General features: G+C 36.7%; 1 protein-coding gene and 1 non-coding gene across 4 annotated transcripts in view; one reads left to right on the top strand and one right to left on the bottom strand.

The window, feature by feature from the left end:
- ZCCHC7 (zinc finger CCHC-type containing 7) overlaps window positions 1-22,015 on the bottom strand; it is a 249,292-nt gene that overhangs the window by 145,374 nt on the left and 81,903 nt on the right. The gene's annotated exons all lie outside the window — the stretch shown is intronic.
- TRNAK-CUU lies at window positions 1,580-1,652 on the top strand. The gene has a single exon. It is a non-coding gene; the product is annotated as a tRNA-Lys (tRNA).

Here is a 22,015-nt window from a genome sequence, read left to right on the forward strand (position 1 = left end):
AAATGTTCTTTATATGAACGTGGAAAAATGTATGGAAGAATATAGAAAATGTTAACATTGGTATAGTGTTTACATAAAGGTATGGAAACTGTTAACACCGTGTGTTTGAGGGACAAGGTGGTAAGGGGAGAAGAGAAATTAGTAACATTTTCTATATTAATATTTAGGGGGAAGCAATTCTTCCTATTAGGGGACCTGATCTACTTTGTTAGATGGAGACCCTAAAATAAGGCTCAGCTGCCGCAAGTTGACAGCAAGGCTGATGACAGGAATATTTACTAAGTTTCTCTAATTTTCATTTTATCCCAATGACACACTCAGACAACCCAAAAAAGGAAAGAAAAAAAAAAAAAAGGATAGAAAGCAAAAAACAAAAGACAGCTACTCCACAGTTATATCTCTCTTTTAGAAAAAAAAATTATTTTTTTAAAGATCCGTTCTTTTGTAACATGAGATGTACTAACCTTTTTAAGGTATTATCAAGATAATGACTAAATCTGTGTGTCAGTATAGAAAGAGAGAAATAGGGACATCTGGGTGGCTCAGTCGGTTAAGCGTCTGACTTCGGCTCAGGTCATGATCCCAGGTCTGAGTTCGAGCCCTGCGTTAGGAGCTCAGAGCCTGGAGCCTACTTCGGATTCTATATCTCCCTCTCTCTCTGCCCCTTCCCTGCTCTATCTCTCTGTCTCTCAAAAATAAATAAATGTTAAAAAAAAATTTAAAAAGAGAGAAATAAATACTTTTCTTAAAAGAAAAATAAACATATTTTAGATAAGATGGAAGACTGATATTTAGCTCAGGGTTTCTCAATCTTGGGAACTATTGCATTTTGGACTAGAAAATTCTTTGTTGAGAATCACAGGTTTTCTGACAGACGTGATTGTGAATGCTTTACACCGGCAACAACTATCCCTTACAACCTGCTAGGTAACAATGATATATTAACACTCTACAGTGAAAAATATTAAACACGAACAATTAATATCACATCATTAACATCCTATTTCCAAGACATGAAAACTGAAGCTTTAAAAGTATGTAGAAATGAAAGAATTCTCATTATGAAATACACTTCTTGCCTGCTAAACAGAAGCAAAGAAAATACTTCTAGTGTGAATCAAAGCATCTTTGGAGAACTCAGCATTTTATAATATGTAAATATCATACATACATATAAAAATAATATATATCTTTAAAAACTGTATTATATATAATACTAAAAAGTTGCCAGTAATTGTTAAGAAAAGGAAATTGTGAGTCACCATTTCATCACGGAGCTAAGAAGCAGGCCTAGGACTGCAAAAAGCATTTGGATTAAAAAAAAAAAGTTAACACCGTATGTCAACTACACTCAACAAAAATATTTTTAAAACTGCTTTGTAAAATTTAAAGTAGTAATACTAGAAAAAAACTTCAAAGACAAAATATAATCTTTCTCAGCTTCATAAACAGCATGCATTATTAAAACAACAACAACAAACTTACAGGTAAAACGATGATATGCAAGCCAAAATCATTCCTCAAACTTTTTCAATATTTTAAAAGCACCTATTCATTGAAAAAAACTTCAGCCTGAGGCACCTGGTTGGCTCAGTCGGTAGAGCATGTGACTCTTGATCTCAGGGTTGTGAGTTTGAGCCCCACATTGGGCATCGAGATTACTATCTACTAATCAATAAATAAATAGTCGGTTAAGTGTCTGACTTCTGCTCAGGTTATGATCTGGCAGTTTGTGGGTTTGACCCCATGTCAAGGTCTGTGCTGACAGCTCGGAGCCTACAGCTTGCTTTGGATTCTATGTGTGTCTCCATCTCTGCCCCTTCCCCACTTGTGCTCACGCTTGCTCTCTCACTCTCAAAAATAAATAACATTTAAAATAATAAATTAATTAATTAATGAAGAAAAAAAGAAAAAGAAAAAACTTTTAGCCCAAACTCAAGATTTAATATTTCTAACATTCAGGTAAAGTATCTCTTTGTCTTTGTCCATGATGCATACAATGCCTAAGTTAACAAAATATGTATTAATCCTTAAGGATTCTGATCATGTAAATAGTTAATTCCCAGTTCACTAGAAGTTTTTTAGAACAAAAATGTGTAAAACTGTCATAGTGTTCCAAGTCACTAGCAAAGCACACTATATATATAAGTGATCAATAGGCGGCAATAGCATTTCAGGCAGAGGAAACTACAGAGAAGAGGAAAGCTACAAGAAGTAGTATAGGGCTTTGAGCAAGTGTGTGTATGCATCTGTCTGAGAGAGAGAGAGACAGAGAGACAAACACACAGGCTAATTAAGAGATCAGACAAACGGAGTAACTTTCAAATGTTCCTTTAGTTACAGATCCCTATTTTAAAGAGAGCCTATTATGCAAAGAGAGAGATGAAACCCTAAAGGCTCTGGTCAAAGGAAGAGAGACAGAATCCTGCCAACTCATCTCCAACCTCTCCAAGGAGGTCCCAGGAGCTGCAAAGAACTCTCTGAAAGCAAGTGGACTAGAGTATAGAGAATTTGAGAGGGAGCTGAGAAATAAAAAGCATAGGTTAAGAAGTATATTATGAATCACATTAAATGTTGGTTTCAGGAGTTATATTTTAGCGGATATTAGGAAGCTACTATAGGTGTCAAAAGAGAGGAGGGAGATAAATGACGTGATATAGAGAACAAATTAATGAAGTAATATGCCTACTTCATTATTGGACACCTGTCTTCAAAAATCTCGGTGTTTTCTATTTTCATATATTTACCCTATGAAAAATACCTATCATGTAAGACGAGTGTGGACAATATGAGGGAGAAATATAAGTTTATAGAAAGGATATATTTTAACAACATAAATACCACAGGTTCACCAATATGGTTATTTCTACTTGATAAAGTAGTCTCTTACACTGAGTCTCTTGAAGGCCCACAGCTGCAAATGCACTTTTAAAGGTGCCATTCTCCATGTCAAGTGGCAACCAGTAGTCATCCTATCTGTCAGTTTGACAAGTCCTCTCTCAGCACTCAGGGATAAAGTGCACATATACAACGCTCTCCCTGACATAAAAGAAACCAGGGAGATGAGGGCCAGCCACTAGAGGGAAGACAATCAAGCTGGCAGGAAAGGACTAGAAATTGGCCCCGACAAGAAACTAGAGAGCCAGGGGAGGGTAAAGAAAAGGCTTGCTCATGCTGTGAGTTTAAAAAAAAAAAAAAGAAAAAATTCTACTCATACAGAATGGAGTCAAATAAGCAAATAGAGAGAACAAATTTGTCTTGTGTGGATAAAAGAAAAGATCAACAATTCAGAAAGCCTTCTGACTTCACATTTTACTATCCGTACAAGTAACCAGCCTACCAAACAATCCTTAGCACTAACATATTCACTCTAATACTTTCTCTGCCAAGGACATTCCTACTTAAACCCTCTACACCTCTACTGAGTTCTAAATGCTATTATATGCCCATTGGCTTCTTTTATAAATACAAATGTTTTTTTATCCATCCCATCCAATTTATTGAATCAGGCATTCAAGAAATATTTACTGAGTGTCTAGCCAGGTACTATTCCAGCCCCTAGGGATAAAGAAATGAACAAAATGGTTTCTGCTTTAGCAGGTATGGCAAAACCATTAAATACATATATACATTATATACATAAACACGTTCATACATATGCATATAAAATATATAATGCAGCAGGACATTACATCAGGAAAAAGAAAATAGGAAAAGGGGAAGACAATGATGGGGAGAAGATGCTACCTTATAAAGGACAATCAGAGAAATCCTTTCTGATAAGATGACATTTGAGCAGAGATCTGAACAAAGAGAGATAGCCATGCAAACTACTGAGGAGAGAGCATAGCCTGGAGATATGCACAAAATAAGCACAGATAAGCACAAAAGCCCTAAAGCAAGAATGTACTCACAGCTTCCAAGACAGCAGAGAAATGGGTGATAGTAATAGGAGAGGTAACAGAGAACTAAATCATATAGAGCCTTTCATGCCATAAAATGGATACTGGATATTATTCTAAGTGAAATGTAGAGGTACTGAAGAGTTTTGTACAAAGGAATGACATCATCTGAACTATGTTTGAAAGGATCACTCTAGCTGCTGGGTATAGAAAATTAGAGGAAAAAGCTTTAAGAAACTATCAATAGTCCAGGCTGTGAAAATTGTGGTTTAAACCATGAGGGTAACTAATAGTGTGGATGTTAAGAAATGATCAGATTCTGACTCGGTATATTTCAAAGGCGGCACATGACAGGATATGGTGATGAGGTGGACGTGGGAGATCAGAGCCACAGAGAAGTTCACGATGACTAAGGATATTTCAAACCCTTACTCATCAATCACTATGATCAGTTTCACATTCACTTATTCCTCTACTCTTCCTCCTTTAACTTCATTCTGTTTCAATGCATGCTGCCACTTCTATTCTTGCTCTAACCTTTCTTTTATCCCAAGTAGCACTCATGCTTACTAAGCTGGAAGTAAGAAAGGGCTGGTGAAAGAACCTAGCAAACCATATTTAAGAAGCTAAAAAAGAAACTACACTATGAAGCTAAAAAAGAAAGTAAACTGGAGTAGCCACCAGCAGCAAATTATACACTAAGTAAACAGTGATGTGAACAACATTGACACAGAAAGGCAGGCCAGGAGTACCAATGCCTAAGAGTTCATTTAACACATTTAAAACTATTCATTAAATTTCAACCACAGAAAGACACAGAATGATGGATATACAAAAACAGGAAATGTGATTAAGAGGAGCCTGAGTGGCTCAGTCGGTTAAGAATACAACTCTTGATTTTGGCTCAGGTCATGATCTCATGGTTTGTGAGTTTGGGCCCGGCATTGGGCTTTATACTGACAGCGCTGAGCCTACCTGAGATTCTCTCTCTCCCTGTCTCTGTCCCTCCCCCGCTTGCGTGTGTGCATGTGCACACACACTCTCTCTCAAAATAAACCTAAAAAAAAAAAAAAAGAAATGTGATTAAAAACTAAAATTATATCTAGATATACTATTCACATTCTTTGTATTAAAAATAAACTGAGGCTATTCCTTACAACATTCAGTTTTTACATCTGTTAGACAAAAATTATCCTACTTAATGAAAACTCTAACAAAAATTTTGTCATCGTGCTGGCATAATCTACTTCAATGAATTACTTTAGTTTGTGGGTAAAAAGACACTATTATACTTTCTAATAGAATAAAGCTTTTAAAAATAAAAATTCTGGCTCTTAATTCTTCTAAAATGCAATAAAAATCTGCAAGGCAGATGCTGGTGCTCTCAAAGTCACATATTTAATGTACACTTTTATTTCAGTTGTTACCTCAACAAATTTAATTACAGAGTTTCTCCACAGATAGCAAACTATAAGCTGTAAATAAGAAAGTAAAACCTACAGAAGAATTTATTGACAGCCATAAAAAGAAATGTAACTGTCAAAAGGAACAAAACTTCAAACAGTAGAAGCAAAAAATTAGATAAAGCTCCTCTTTGAGAGCACTTAACGTAGGACCCAGAGCCGAAAGTATCTTATTTCAAAGGTAGCATCAAATGTAACAACTGAGTCTCAGCCATAACAATGATACCCAGTTATCAATAACATACAATTTGCTCAGCATACTCAACTCACAATGGCAGAGTTATGGTAAAATACCACTTTTATAACGTTATATAATTGCTACTAGTTCTATAGCAACTAACTGGCTTCCATGCACAGTTCTAAGTGCTTCACGTATTTTAGCCCCCTGAATCCTACATTACGTAATTTTATTAGCCCCATTTCACAGATCTAGAAACTGAGACTGAGAGACGTTAAACATCTGGCCAGAAATCAGAAAAATAGCAATACACATATAAACACACATGAATCCTATTGTACAGATGAAAGAAAGGAAATTCAGATAGCAAAACATTAATTGTGGTTATCTCCATTTGGTGGCAGCAATAATGACATTTGTTTTCTGCTTTGTTTTTTTTTTTTAATTTGTAAAACAGTTTACAATTGTTAAAAATTGAAAGAAAGTGGAGTGGAATTGTGGATAATGATGGAGTAAGCTCTCTTCAGACCAGTCATCTTGTAGAAAACAATTACAAACTATACAAAATGTAAAAAATAATAATTACACCCTAGTCTAGTTATTCACACCAGTTATGTACTAGAAAGTTGCCACAATAAATTTCTGAATACTGAACCATTACTCCTAAGGGAAATATACACACACACCCTCCCACAAATTATAATCTTATATCCTAAAAACAACTCATCCTGAAGATTCTATTTTCTTTATTTTGCAAGACAGAAAACAAGGTTCAGGGATTTTAAGTGACTTGCCTGAGGCCACCTCACTCACAGGTACCAGAATTTGGTTTCGAATTCTGTCCAACTTGCCACACTACAGCTTCCCACAATATACTACACTGCCCCCTACCATCTCTATCCTCTGGTCGCTACCATTGGAAAGTTTATATAAGATGGTGGAGCACTGCCTGTTTGTCCACAGCTAGGACCACATGCATCAGACTAAAATTTTTGTTGCTCTGTACAGGTCTCTGAAAGTGCAGTGATTTGGGGGTTACAAATAAAATGTAGTGAGTAGGTGAAATCCCAAATACAGAATCATGAATAAAAAAGAATGACTATATACGAAGGCATTAGAGAGCAAGCAAAAGCCGACATAAAATGGAGGGAAGAAGACACTTGGAAGAGAAGAACAGTACAATATCTCTTTACCTGAAGCTACTATCAATTAACAGCGCTGGCAGTGTGGATGGGAGAAAAAGGAAAGCTAAGATTTGGGGAGAAAGCTGCATTCTTACTGGTTAAAGAATCAGAGGTCAGTGACTGGTGCTACCACAGTAGCTGGAAAGTGCAAGGAGAAATCTGGACACTAGAGTCAGAGAGGGGTAGCTTCCAAAGTCTACAAATAAAGTCTACCCATATATATGACTGACTACTGAACTATGCATAAATGGAACACACTCGAACAGCCCAGTTAAGGCAAAAAGAACTGATGAGATGTTACCTGCGGTCAACAGTAAGAAAAAAAAAACAGTATGAAGTTTAAATACAGTCAAGATGGCTGTCAGGCCTGAGAAATTAAAGGAAGGAAAAAAAACCATTCTTCAGAGAAACATAACAGAATCCAAAGCCTCTACAATGTATCATTCACAAGATTTAATAGAAGAGTTCCAAATTGTTAAATGTATGAAGAAACAGAAAATGTTTACCTAAAGTCAAGAGAAAGGACAACCATCAATAGAAATTGATCTCAGATAATAAAATGTGGGAGTTTGCAGATAAGGATTCTAAAGGTAGCCATTATCACTATACTCGAGGTAAGCCAAAATAGGCTTTCAGATTTCATGATCCTGCATCTAAGAAGCCTAAAAGTCATCATTCCATCCTTGCAAGTAAAAATCTGTAGAAACCAATAAATCAACAACTCTTCTTAGATCCATTAAAGAAGTGAAGTGCAAATCACTATCCCAGAAATTGTAAAGTCAATTAGGCCGATACAGAGAATCATAACTTACTGCGTGCAGAAACCTCTGCAGAACCAGAAACAGGGTAGGAAAACCTAAACTGTAACTGACAAACTGCCGGAGACTTTGGTGTAGTGAAGTGTGAAAGTTAAAAAGTCCAGTGCACCAAGCCATGGCAAGAGGAGGGGCAGCAATATAGTTTTTTGAGTTTTACCTCCAGGAGTTCTACCAGGTCCTCACAGGAAATATCAGAGAAAAATTCCCTTGTATTTCTGGCAGAGAGATGGAGGAAAACAAATTTTTGAAATATGTCACTGCATTCTGTTCTTCTTAACAAGGCCTGCCCCCAGGGGAAGGGGAAACTCTACTACCAGAGCCTAACCTGTTGGGAGTTTTATCAGAACCTAATTTAGTGGGGAAAAAAACCCCAGCTCCAGACCCCTCTAGATTTCCTGTCCCACCTACGGGGATAAACAAAACAAAACAAAACACAACCCTAGGAAGCACTGTGAAGTTCTGAATCCAGGGGCACAGGCTTATCACAAGACTCAGACCTAATCATAGGACTACAGAATGCTTCCTCACCCCTATATCTTCCCACATAGCAGAGAAATAGAAACCATTAAAAAAGGAATGGAAATTTCGAAACTGAAAGATATAATATCTGAAATTTTTTTTTAAAAATCCCTGAATAAGCCTAGCAGCAGTCTGGAGGTGATAGAAAAAAAGTCAGTGGGCATGAAAATAGAGCAACAGAAATTATTCAACCTGACCAACAGAAAAAGAAAGAAGATTTTTTTTTCTAATAGTTTATTGTCAAATTAGTTTCCACATAACACCCAGTGCTCATCCCCACAAGTGCCCTCCTCCATGCCCATCCCCCCTCCCCCCCCACATCCATCAGTCCTCAGTTTTTGTCATCATTCAAGAGTCTCTCATGGTTTTGCTTCTCTCCCTTTCCCCCACCATATCCCCCCTTCTTCTCCCCCTTGTTACTCCGTCAAGTTCCTCCTAATCCTCCTATACGTGCAAACATATGGTATTTGTCCTTCTCTGCCTGACTTATTTCGCTCAGCATAACACCCTCAAGGTCCATCCATGTTGCTACACATGGCCAGATTTCATTGTTTCTCATTGCCATGTAGAATTCCATGGTATAGATAAACCACATCTTCTTGATCCATTCGTCTGTTGATGGACACTTAGGCTCTTTTTAAAAAACAGAACAACATAACCAGTAGAACATGGCAAGAGGTCTAACATATGTGTTACTAGAATCTCAATAAATGGGAGTAAAAAATGGAGCATAGAAAAACCTGAAGAAATAATAAAACTTCCCCAAATTTAGTAAATTTCAGTGACTTATAGCCAAGATACATACAAAAGAATCACAACTAGTCACATCACATAGTCAAACTCCTAAGAAGTAAAAAAGGAGAGAGAAAATCTTGAAGGAAGCCAGAGAAAAATGACACAGAACATAAAGAAAAGTAATGACCACTGACCAATCATCAAAATGACAGTACACAACAGAAAAACACGTGGCAAACTGTAAAAGAAAGAAAGCTGTTAAATGAGAATACCATATACACCAAACATAACTTTAAGAATGAAAGCAAAGATACAATTCCAGCTATGATACAGCAACAAGGACCATATACCCCCCCCCCAACACACACACACACACACACACACACACACATAACTAATAAGAAAACAATACACAACATATGAAACACAGTTCCAGAACACAAAATAATAGGCAGGGTAGAATAATGATTCTGGAGAATAGGAAAACAAGGTGCATCTTAGACTACCCCAAACTTATTGTGTTGAAGTCTCAAGGGCAGAATGTAGGGAGGGATGGTCAAACCAGAGCCCACCTATCCCACTGAGTTAGAGAGACCACAGAGTTTCAACAAGTCAAATGGCTAGAATTTCCAGGAAAAAATACCAGAGAGGAATGGGCTACAAAGAGAGAAAACTCCACATTCCTGAAGAGTGGTTTCATCAAGTTTCCGGCTAAATATTAATCTACTTGTGAGTGTAGGAAAATTACCCAAGGTCAGGGAAAGAACAAAATTATATGCTACTTACAAAAAAAGAAACACTTTAAATATAAGACACATATAGATTAAAAATAAAAAGACTGTAAAAAAAAGATAGCACGTAGGCACCTGGGTGGCTCAGTCAGTTAAGCATCCAACTCCTGATCTCAGCTCAGATCATGATCTTGTGGTTGGTGAGTTCAAGCCCTGCACTGGGCTCTGTGCTGACAGCACAGAGACTGCTTGGGATTCTCTGTCTCCCTCTCCCTTTCAAAAGTAAACATTTTTTTAAAAAGATGGCATTTGTAAATATGAATTAAACAAAAGCTCAAGTGGCTGGCTATATTAATGCCAGAGAAAGTTGACTTAGGAAAAAAGAACATTGTCAGGAATAAAGAAAGAGAGGCATTTAACGACAAAGGGTCAATTCAATAAAACATAATAATCCTAAAAAGAGAGCTTCCAAATACATGAATTAATGACTGATAAAAGTGAAAACAAAAATCAACAAATCCACAACTATATAGATAGTAAGATTTCAACACCCCTCTCTCAATAACTAATAAAAAAGTAGATTAAAAAAGATCAGTAAAGATTCAGAAGACTTGAACACTATCAAACAACTTGATGTATTAAATTCTATGAAACGCTTTACTCAGCAAAAGCAGAGTCCTTTAGTAAGGTCTTGAAAAGAATGTACATAGGTCATTAAGACAGGCTTTTATTCTGGAACAAAGCAAATCTCAATAAACTTTTAAAGAATTCAGATTATACAAAGGTTGTCTTCACCACAGTGAAATTAAATCTCCAAATATTTGAAGATTGAACAACTCTTCAAGATAACTCATTAGGTAAAGAAATTTAAAAAAAAGAAGATAAATTAGAATGTATTTTGAAGAGAATAAAAATGAAAAGATAATCTCTGAAAGCTAGGGTGATGAAGTTAACGTAGTTCTCAGAGGAAGATCTAAAGTATTAAATATTAATAGTAAAAAAATTTTAAAGGCTTCAAAACATTGATATGAACTTCCCTCCTAAGAAATTAGAAAGGGGCATCTGGGTGGCTCAGTTGGTTAAGCATCCGACATCAGCTCAGGTCATGATCTCGAGGTTCATGGGTTTGGGCTCCGGGTCTGTCAGCACAGAGCCTGAAGCCTGCTTCAGATGTCTCCTTGTCTCTCTGCCTTTCCCCCACTCGTGTGTGCACATGCGCGAGCAGTTGCTCTCTCTTTCTCTCAAAAATAAATGTTAAAAAAATTTTTAAAGAAATTAGAGAAAGGTCAAATCAAAAGCTGCTTCTTTGGAAAAAAAATTTGGTAAAATGAGAAATACGTAAACTAACCAATCAGGAAGTCAGAAAGACTGAAGATACAAATTACCATTGTCAGCAATGACAGGTCTTACACACATTAAAAGCTTAATAAGGGGGTGCTATAAACAAATTTATGACAAAAATTTTGACAACAAAATGAGCCAAGTTACTGAAAGACAAACTACCAAAATTTAGTTAAGAACAAAGAGATGAACTCAATTGTCTCTATACCAATTAAAGCAATTAAATTCATGGTGAAAAACTTTCCTACAAAGAAAACTCCAGGCTCAGAATTTCACTAGTGAACTCTACAAAACTGTAGCCAAATTCTTTTAGCACTGTAGAGCACTCTACACAAATAATTCCAGAAAACTGAGGAGAAGAGAACACATACTAATTCATTTTAGGAGGCCAGCATTATTCTGATCCAAATGAGACACATACATTAGATTAAAAAAAAAAAAGGTACAGCCAATATCCCTCACCTATTTGGATGAAAAAAAAAAAACACCTTTAAAATTTAAGTTGATTCCATCTGTTTGTTTTAGAGAAAGCGTGTGTGCACAAGCCAGGGAGAGGGGCAGAAGGAAAGAGAATCTTAAGCAGGCTCTATTCTAGGTGCAGATTCAGATGTGGGGCTCAATCCCACAAACCTGGGATCATGACCTGAGCCAAAATCATAAGCTGGATGCTCAACCAACTTAACCACCCAGGCATCCCAAACAAGTAGAGCTTATCTTACAAACTTCAAGGATGGTTTAAACAATGCATTTCATCATTTAACCATGACCTAAATGATGTCTATAAAACCTCTGAATAGAAAAACCATGTGATTATCATAAACAGAAAAATCATGTAAAAAATCCATTCCTAGGGGTACCTGGGGGGCTCAGTTGGTTGAGTGTCCAACCGTTGGTTTTGGCTCAGGTCATGATCCCAGAGTTGCTGGATTGAGCCCAGCATTGAGCCTGGTTGAGATTCCCTCTCTCTCACTCTCTCTCTTCCCCTGCCCGTCTCCCCAACTTGCTCTCTCTCTTAAAAACAAAACATAACAGAACAAAACAAAGTGGCCATTCCTAATAAAAATCCTCAACAAATGAAGAATAGAAAGGAACCTCCTCAATTTAATGGAGGGCATCTACAAAAACTCTACAGTTAGTCCCCATAAGTATTGGTAAAAGAGAACCCTTTCATTTTGAGATCAGGAAAAAATAAGAACGTATGCTCTCCTCACTTCTATTCGATATTTTCTAGAGGTCCAGACATGTACAATAAATAAATAAATAAATAAATTAGAGACTGAAAAGAATTAGAAATGTCTTTATTTGCATATGGAGTGATGGTTTACACAGAAAATTCTGAAGAAACTGCAAAAGAGCTTCTAAATTAACTTGAGTTTAGCAAGATTGCAAAGTAAAAGGCAATTAAATAAAATGCCATTTTATACTTATTATCAAGTAAAAATTGTAAAGATCATCAAAAAGTACCAGTATCAAAAAAATACCTAAATTTGCCAATAAATGTTCAAGACATGTAAACTGAAGGCCTGAAAAGAATGATGAGAGAAAAGTAAAGAAAACCTAAATAAAAGGAGATATATACCATGTCCATGGATCAGAAGACTACCACAAAGATATTTCTTCCCCAAATAAATGTAGAGATTCAACAAAACTAAAATCCTAGCTGGTTTCTTCTTTTAATTAACTAGATGATTCTAAAATAGAAATGGAAAGACAAAGCAATACAGTATTAAAAGAAAAACCCAAAATAGGAAGAATTATCCTCTATAATTTCAAGACTTTAGTCTAGTTATAATAATCAAGAAAATGTGAAATTGGTTTACGCAAAGACATGTAGATCAATTTCACACAGTAGAAGGTATAGAAATAGATACCAACTTACACGGTCAGTGGATTTCAACAACAGTGCCAATATAAACCAATGCACAATTGACTGACTTTTCAAAAAATGGTCTTGGAACAAATGGACAAAGACATAAAAATAAATCAACCTCAACTTTTTCCTCACAGTAACAGAATCATAAGCCGAATATGAAAGAAAATACTATAAAACCTCTAGAAGAAAACCTTTATGATCTTAGGTTAGGCAATATTATTTTTTTTAACAAGGGACACAAAAATGCACATGTCATAAAGGAAAAACTGAGAAGTTATCAAAATTTAAAGCTTTGCCCTTTGAAAAATACTGTTACAAAAATGAAAAGATAAGGGCACCTGGGTGGCTCAGTAGGGTATGCATCCAACTTGGGCTCAGCCTGTGATCTCGCGGTTTGTGAGTTTGAGCCCCGCGTCAGGCTTTGTGCTGACAGCTCAGAGCCTGGAGCCTGCTTTGGATTCTGTGTCTCCCTCTCTCTCTCCCCCTCTCCTGCTGGCACTCTTGTCTCTCTCTCTCAAAAAAATAAACATTAAAAAAATTTTTTTAAATAAATAAAAATGAAAACATAAGCCACAGGTTGGGAGAAAATAACTGCAAAACAATCTGATAAAGGTACTTTTATCCAAATCTGTAAAGAATATTTAAATTTAATAATATGACAAACACCACCATTTAAAAATGAATAAAAGATATGAAGAGTCAATTCACCAAAGAATACACACATGTCAAACACATTAAGAAAAAGTTCAACATCAACAGTCTCTGGCAAAATCCAAATTACAATAATATACCACTACACACCTACAACGATGGCTGACATTTTAAAATAGGACAGTAGCAAGTGCTGCCAAGCCTGTGGAGCAACTACAAACCCATCTTGCTCTGGGAATGCACGATGGCAATTTGGAGCCAAATTGGAAAACAGTGTGAAAATTTTTAAAATAAAATTAGATATATACTTACCAAGCGTTGATATTCAAGAGAAATAAAAACATACATCAACAAAAGACCTATACACAAATGTTTAAAGCAGTTTTGTGCATAATAGCTAAGAACTATAAACAACCCAAATGTCCATCAACTAGTGAATGAATAAAGAACCTTGATGCAACAGATCAATGGAACACTACTCAGCAGTAACATCAAACAACATGGTTGACTCTCAAAAGCACTAGGCTAACTTAAACAGACACAGAGGGCTGAATACTGCCTAATTTTCTGCATACAATTCTGCAAAAAATGAAACTATCAGGGCAGAAATTAGATTAGTGGCGACCAGGAGATGTGGACACAGGTAGAGGACTGACTCGACAGGCGTAAAAGGATATGTTTTGGGGTAACAGAAATTTCCTTCACCTTGATTGTAGTGGTGGCTATAAAACTATATGCATTTGTCAAAGCTCACCGAACTATCTTAAAAATTGAATTTTGCCATATTTAAATTGCACCTCAATAAACATATACCCAAAAAAATGGATGAAGTCAAGATAAAGGCTTTTTCTGGTAAATGAGAACTAAGAGAATTCATTTCTAGCAGATCTGCACTTCAAAACTGATAAAAGAAGTTCTCTATGCTGAAGGATAATGTTATCAGGTGGGTACCTCAGATATTCAGGAAGCAATGAAGAGTGCTAGATATAGGAAATAAACAGATAACTTTATATATATTTTTTTTCTCCTAAGTTAAAAAAAAATGTATGTGATTATTTGAAGTAAAATTTGCAGGGAGCCTGGGGTGGCTGTGTCGGTTGAGCGTCCGGTCTTGATTTCGGCTCACATCATGATTTTATAGTTTGTGGGATTCAGCCCCGCACTGGGCCCCCCACACTGACAGAATGGAGCCTGCTTGGGATTCTTTCTCCCTCTCTCTCTGCATACCTCAAAATAAATAAATAATCCTAAAAAAAATAATAAAGTAAAAATTGCAACATTTTATTGTGGGCTTTGTAGTGAAAACACAACTACTATATATGACAACTACAGCATAAAGGGCTGAGAAGGAATAAACAGAACTATATGGCTGCACAAACACAAACAGAACTATATGGCTGCACAAAGCACTCAGCTCACATTATTTTCTCTAAAAAGACACTACTGAGTAGTTAACCTAGATTACGTCCTTTAATCAACCTAAAATCCCTTTGAAAAAAGTATTAATAGCCTATTCAATGACTGAGGAAACTACAGCTCAGCCAGGTTACACAGCTTTTCCAAGGTCACAGACCCCCGAGCAGTAGAGAACTGGATCCATGTGACTCTGAAGCTGATGATTTGTTGAAAATACCACCTTGCCCTTCCCAGCTGTCCCCTCTGTTCTATAGGGGCAGTTAGTAAAAGTAAGAGCTTTACAAAGAACTGTTCTGCATACCTGATAAAACTCTGGCTGTGTTTTGTATTACTCAGTGTTTCACAAGAATTCAAATGACACGTTTTCTCTTGGATTTCAGTACCAAATAACACTACTTTCTTTAAAAGAAATCCTATTTAACCACTTGTTCACTCATGCTAAACACTGTCTTGACTAAAAACATAGATCCAAATGGTCCCTGCCCTACAGGAGTTTATAGACATAATACACTGTGTATATAAATAACTATCAAATAAGGTAAAGAATAATGTGCTTCTCGGGGCACCTGGGTGGCTCAGTCGGTTAAGCATCCGACTTCAGCTCAGGTCACGATCTCATGGTTCGTGGGTTCGAGCCCCACGTCAGGCTCTGTGCTGACAGCTCAGAGCCTGAAGCCTGTTTCAGATTCTGTGTCTCCGTCTCTCTCTGACCCTCCCCTGCTCATGCTGTCTCTATCTCTTTCTCAAAAATAAATAAAACATTCAAAAAAAAAACCTTAAAAAAAAAAATAATGTGCTTCTCTTTAATAACAAAAACCACGTAATTCATCATATTTCCCTCTGTTTTGGCTGCCAAAGCTGAGAATTGAACTTAATTTAAATATAGCAATCATTTCACCTCAGGTTCCTAGAAGAGGGAAATTTATCTTTTATTCTATGACTTTATATGAAACTGACCTAGTGTATATGCATCCTATCCCAAATCCCTTTATTGAAGCAGGCAGAATATATCATATAAACAAACAGGTGGAGATGGTATGGATTAGTAACAAACCTTCGTAAAGATAATTGTAAACCTTTATCTTTACACAGTACACCAGAAACATTCAGGGTTGGTTGGAGGATCAAATCAGGCAGTCTGTTAAAAGTACTCTGAAAACTGGAATTCTAGAAACACTTTTGAATGGAGGTCCTTTTTCTACTATCTTCCATAGACATTATATGGGCTTTTAAAACCCATACTGGATTTATATTTAGAATGAATAAGTTGGGAAAATAACAACTGAAAATGGGGCAAGGCTGGGTAAACGGTGTTTTCAAGGGCCAATGCAATGCAAATAATGTGAGTTTTGTATAGCTTCTTTGTTTCTATGGCTTTGGGGGAGGTGGTGAAGAGCACTAGACTAACAAAAGTGGTGGTTTAGAAGCACTACCATTACTCTGCCCTTTTCACATCCTGTGCATGGTAATTTGCTAGTGCCTCTGCAATGATATCTGCCAAATCTTTAAGTGCCCCACGATGCATGTCACTGGGACCTGCTGATTTAAACACATTCAACTTTCTCAAGTAACGCTGGACCACTTGAATCTCCAGTCAGTTCTGGCTTCCCTCCTGCTCATTCAGAATTTCTAGACAGAATTTCTACCTCAGAAGTTATGCTTTTCATGAACATAAATAAAATAGCAGAAAAAGACTTTTAAATATACCTGTTATTAGTTTTCCTCTTTAATAAAGTTATAGCATTTTTGTTGGTTTTCTTTCATCAGCAATACAACAGATCCTTAGTCATTCAAGTGGGATCTGTTCTCCAAATTTGGAAATCCAGAAGATTATAATATGGTGATAATAAAGGGAGTAAGAAAGGAGGAGGCAGTAGGGCACACATACATATTACCTTTTGTCCCTTTTCCCTTTGATCTTGTTCCTCCCAGTTCAGGCCAAGGAACGGCTAGGAACCTGCTATCTCAGAAAAATAATACGATGCTATAAAAGAGAACAATGGATAAAACTGTCCCTTTTCCATCACCAAGAAGATAAAAGACCTAAAAAAGTCAACTTTCTCTGCATTGGTTTTTTCACCTATAAAATAAAATAAAAAATTAAGCCAGGGCAACAAGAATACCTCTGTCAGTTAAAAAATGCAATGAATTTAAAACAAGAGTTATAAAAGAATATAAGGATATTCTTGTCCCACACAGGGCCTTCTACAAGCCGTTAGAACTTGCCCTCCTTCCACTGGCCTTCCCACACATACGCTCCAATAAAATTCAAATTCCTTTTCACAATCTGATTAAGAGTTAATTCACACAAAGTCTAAATGAGACTTAGTATCATAGGAAATTTGCATTTTTAGAAAGACCAGTTAAACCACACGCATTTCTAATGAACAGAACTTGGTAGTAGGTGCAGTCAGAAAGGGAGGAAAGAAAATCTACAGATCTTTCAGCAGAGAGCTCCCCACAGTCCATGTTTGGTCTACTTATCCTGCTTCTTTTACCTCAATTACACTTCCAACCCCATTACCCACAAAGCATAATTTACAAAAACAGCTATAAACACCCTCCAATTTTTTACATGACTTCTTTAGTCTCTCTTTTTGATTTGGCTCCTGCTTCTAATTCTCACCACTAAGGCTTCAAAAGAGGTAAAATAACCAGTATTTCAGGGCTCCATATTGTAGCTGCACATTAGCCATACATTTTCCTCATCTTAGGGCCTTCTCTCTCTCTCCACCCCTCCCGCACACACGACATATGAACACATAATCACTGGAAGAAAAACAGAAAGAAGAAAAAAGAAGGCACATAGAGTAGGGCCTGGAAATCATGGAGAATAGCCAGGATTACTACTTTTTAAAATGTATTATGGGAAAGGAATGTGGGAAAAAGAACAAAAAGTAATGAATGAAGGGGGAAGCATGGAGTCGGCTCTGATTAAAGCAATGGGGAATATGGAAATGAAGTGTAAAATAAGGCCTGGATACAGCTGGGGAGTTACATCTTTTGTTTTGAGGTTTGTTTGCTTAACTTTTAAAAAGTGATATAGTCAAGAATGGAAAAAGGAGTTAAAATTGAAGATAATAAAGGCTGAAGGGGGAACGGAGAAGAAAACAGAGAAAAGATGATGGACAGAAATGGAATTAGAAAAAGAGAAAACAGAAGAAGAGAGGATTCAGAAAGGGAAGCAAGAGTAAGAGAATATGCCCCCTAGTCAGAGAGGAAGAGAAAGGATTTTATGACGGTGGTGGACAAGGAGGAGAGCAGAAATGGGAGCAGAGTGAAGTAAGAAAAAGAGAACAGTAGAAACCAAGACTGAAAGAGAACAGCAAAGACAAGAATAAGAGAAGTCAGAGCCAGCTGGGTTACAAACCAGCAGCATGTGTCTTTTTGTTTTGCTTTTTGTTTGTTCTTTTAAATAGGAACACAAAGTGGCAAGAGATCATGATAAAGAACAGCACCATCTGGGGCATGTTTTCATTGGCCTTTTAATGTACTACAGGAAACAGAACCCCAAAAAGAGAATGTGGGTGGGGAGGGGGGAGTGAGCAAATGTGACAGCAACAGGAAGCAATAGAAAATGAGCTCAGTGGGTAGACAGCAAAAGGATACAGGTGGTAAGCAGGAAGTTTCAGACTACTCTGGCTTGCTGTAGGCAAAGAATTGCATAAAACAAAGAAAATATGACAAACATACAGAGGGTCAATCTTCAATCAATTCAATGTAAAAAGCTTTAACATGGGTCTTTAAATGCCTCTTCCTTCACCTTATCACCCATCCTGCATAATAACACAAGCTCAGGTTTTACTCAGTTCTTTCTCACTAATCTTTCCAATTTATTTCCTTTCTCCCTCCTCCCTGAAATACTGTGCTAGACACTGCAGCGTATGCAAAGTGTGGGCGAGCTGGCTCTACCACCAAGAGATCCCAACTGAAAAGAGGAGACAGATGAACACAAATTACTTAAAATACGCCTTCTGTGAATACCCCAGCTGAAAATAATCTCCCCTGCAACTGAATGCTTTCTCTCTTTATGGCACGTAACATTTTCTACCTTGTATGGTAGTCATTTCTTTTAAACTATAAACTCTTTAAGAATCAGTGTTTTTCTGACTAATTTTTATACTCAGCCAAATCTAGCAGAACATCTATACACATATGTTCAACGGTACTGTGACTGCTAATTTGGAATGTCGCCGCGGGGGGTGGGGGGAGTGCCTAATGGAGAAGAGAACACTTAGTAAGATCTTAAAAAATGAGAAAGACTGTAAGTGCCTGGGTGGCTCAGTCAGCTAAGCATCCAACTCCTGATTTCAACTCAGGTCATGATCTTGCGGTTCATGGGTTCAAGCCCCATGTCGAACTCTGTGCTGATGATGGGTGCCGAGCCTGCTTGGGATTCTCTCCCTCTGACTCTCAATGCCCCATGTGCTTGCTCGCTCACTCTCTCTCTCTCAAAATAAATAACTTAAAAAAAGTGAGAAAGACTAAAATGGACAGACATGGGGGCACTGCACTGCAAAGAAAGAGCATGAGGTAGGCTCAAGGAAAGAAATAACAGCAAGTCATTCTGTGACAGGGCAGTAAGTAGCCAAGAGGAAAGAAAAGACGAGCCTGGCTAAGTAAGATGTGGACTAGAATGAGGAAGACAAAGACTACTAGGCTGATGCACTACGTTTGATATGAAATGCAATTTCAGTTAAAATATTTTTGAGACAATCAAACTTGTGTTTTAGAAAGATTACTCTTGCTGTTGTTGCACCATGGAAGAAAAGAAAATGAAATTATTCATTTTCAGAATTCAGAAGATTCACTGAAGAAGTGATATTTGAGCTGGGTCTCATAAGTTAACTACAAGCTCCTTTGTGGAAGGGCCCTTCAGGAAGATGAAATTAAATGAGAAACAGCATGATAACATAAAAAGACACAACAGATCCTGGAGCTAGTGACAGGCCAAGGGTGGCTGGAGAACACAGTACCCAGAGGAAAGAGAGATAAAAAATGGACTAAGGCTAAGGATATTTTATGAAGGACACTGTAGACTTGAGTAATTACAAATTGTATCATTTTCAGAGAGAAAATGCCTCCATATTGTCTACACAGAATCATATTATCAAGTGATGGGTGATGCAACAATTATTCAGGATGACAGTGTCAACATCCCTATTCACATATTCAATGAGACCCTGCCTAGAAGAGATAAAGTCTCTACAACCCCACTTCAGAACATTTGGCTACTATGCTCAAGAAACAGCCATTTCTAGTTGTCATGGACCCAGATCGCACAGATCAGATTCTTGGAAAATTTTTAAACAAAACAGTAACTCTAGAATAGCAGAACTGTTATTTTTACTTTCCAAACAAAGAGGACTACTGGGTGGAAAACAAAACCCAGAACATTCATTCAGAGGATAAATTGTTTTAAATTGTTAGAGCAAATCACAGAGCAATGAATTCTTTGGGGGTACTGCATACTTAATGACAACTCCACATCTCTGAATTTGTGATATCGTAAGGAGTGGCATTTTGTTTCATGAAAATGTTCACCGTGTCTTTCCTTACAAACCACACTCCATCACTCATCACAGGTTAGCATCAAGTGCTTTAAATAACAACACTTTCAATAATATGAAGTCTGTTCTTGTTATACTTTACTATAACTTCCTGTGTCTTTGACATATTCAAGAAGTGAAACTCATGCATAGCATGTTTATATTATTCCCTCCTTAGCAAAAGCTCACAGACAATGTCAGGTCTGGAGAGATAAGAGCTGCTTCCAGGACATGAATTCTCATGAGGATTAGGCAACCACCATCTGGGGCTCTAGAGTTTATCTGTAGCAGCTGCCTTCAAAGTATCACACTAGAAGGGAGGGGTGGGGGGTCTAATTCTAAAGTGTTTAACAACTTGCTCTACCTTGGCTTTGATTATTATTGTTCTGGGTTGCTTTTTTTTCCCTTCCTTTTAAGAATAAAATACAACAGAGTGACTTCTTCTTAATAAAACACAAACAATATAGTGTTATATATTCAAGTAACAAGGACATCATGCAATCAAATTTTCTTAACTAATATGTCACAATATATAACAATATAAATTTTAAAAATTACCTAACAATTACTAATATCATTAACAAAGGCTAAATCTTTTTTAAAAAAAGTAAATTCTACAAATTTTTAAATTTCTACCTAGACAAAAAGCCTACAGGTTTTGTTTTAAACATTTAACAATATCCCAGATTATTTTGGGAAGATTTTTACTGTTCTTAACTGATATTCAAATAATCATAACACTAAATTTCATTGACCAAAAAGCAAATATTTATCACATGTATAAATCAAATATCTATATAAAAGAAAGGAAGCTCAAAAATGAACTCAGGAGGGGGAAAATTAATTTTAAGTACTCAGTTTTAAATAATAACCTATTAAAAGGCATTACTATATTTAAGTTTCACCGGTTAAAATCGGTCATAATGAAACAAAGAACTAGATATTTTAAAAAACACAATAGAAATTATGAAGCAAAATATTCTCTGTAAGGTATGAATTCTACTGAAGTAAGTCTTTAAAAAAATCACTATACCACTAAAAAATGCCTATTTCTTAAAATTAGGTCTCCTTTCAACCAAATATTCTTTTACCTGCTATAGAATCTTAAGTTACATTTGCTCATTTGACTAGCCTTCGGCAAAACACTTAATAAATTAAGTAGACAATATTGTTAGTCCTATCAGAGATCTGGCAAAGTGACTGCATCTACAGATAAGATTCTGTTCTAATAAATAGCTTTGTAAAGAAGAATGGTTCACTCTTTCACTGTTCATTCAAAATACATAACAAACCCATTTCTGTAGTGGACAGTGTGACTCAGAGACACAAAAAGCAGAAGATTTGGTTGTGCCATAAGCATAAAATTGATGGTGATTTCTGGGGCACCTGGGTGGCTCAGCCAGTTAAGTGCTGAGTTAAGCCAGTTTCTGACTTTTTTTTTTTAATTTTTAAATGTTTGTTTATTTTGGGGGGGGGGGAGAGAGAGAGAGAGAGAGAGAGAGAGAGAACACAAGTGGGGAAGGAGCAGAGAGAGAGGGAAACACAGTATCCAAAGCAGGCTCCAGGTTCCCAGCCCTAAGCATAGAGCCCAACAAGGGCAAGTGTCCGACTCTTGATTTCAGCTCAGGTCATTATCTTGCAATTAGTCTAGTCAG

Source organism: Hyaena hyaena, unplaced genomic scaffold, assembly GCF_003009895.1.
Source record: "Hyaena hyaena isolate Hyena2069 unplaced genomic scaffold, ASM300989v1 scaffold_93, whole genome shotgun sequence".
Classification (NCBI taxonomy): domain Eukaryota; kingdom Metazoa; phylum Chordata; class Mammalia; order Carnivora; family Hyaenidae; genus Hyaena; species Hyaena hyaena.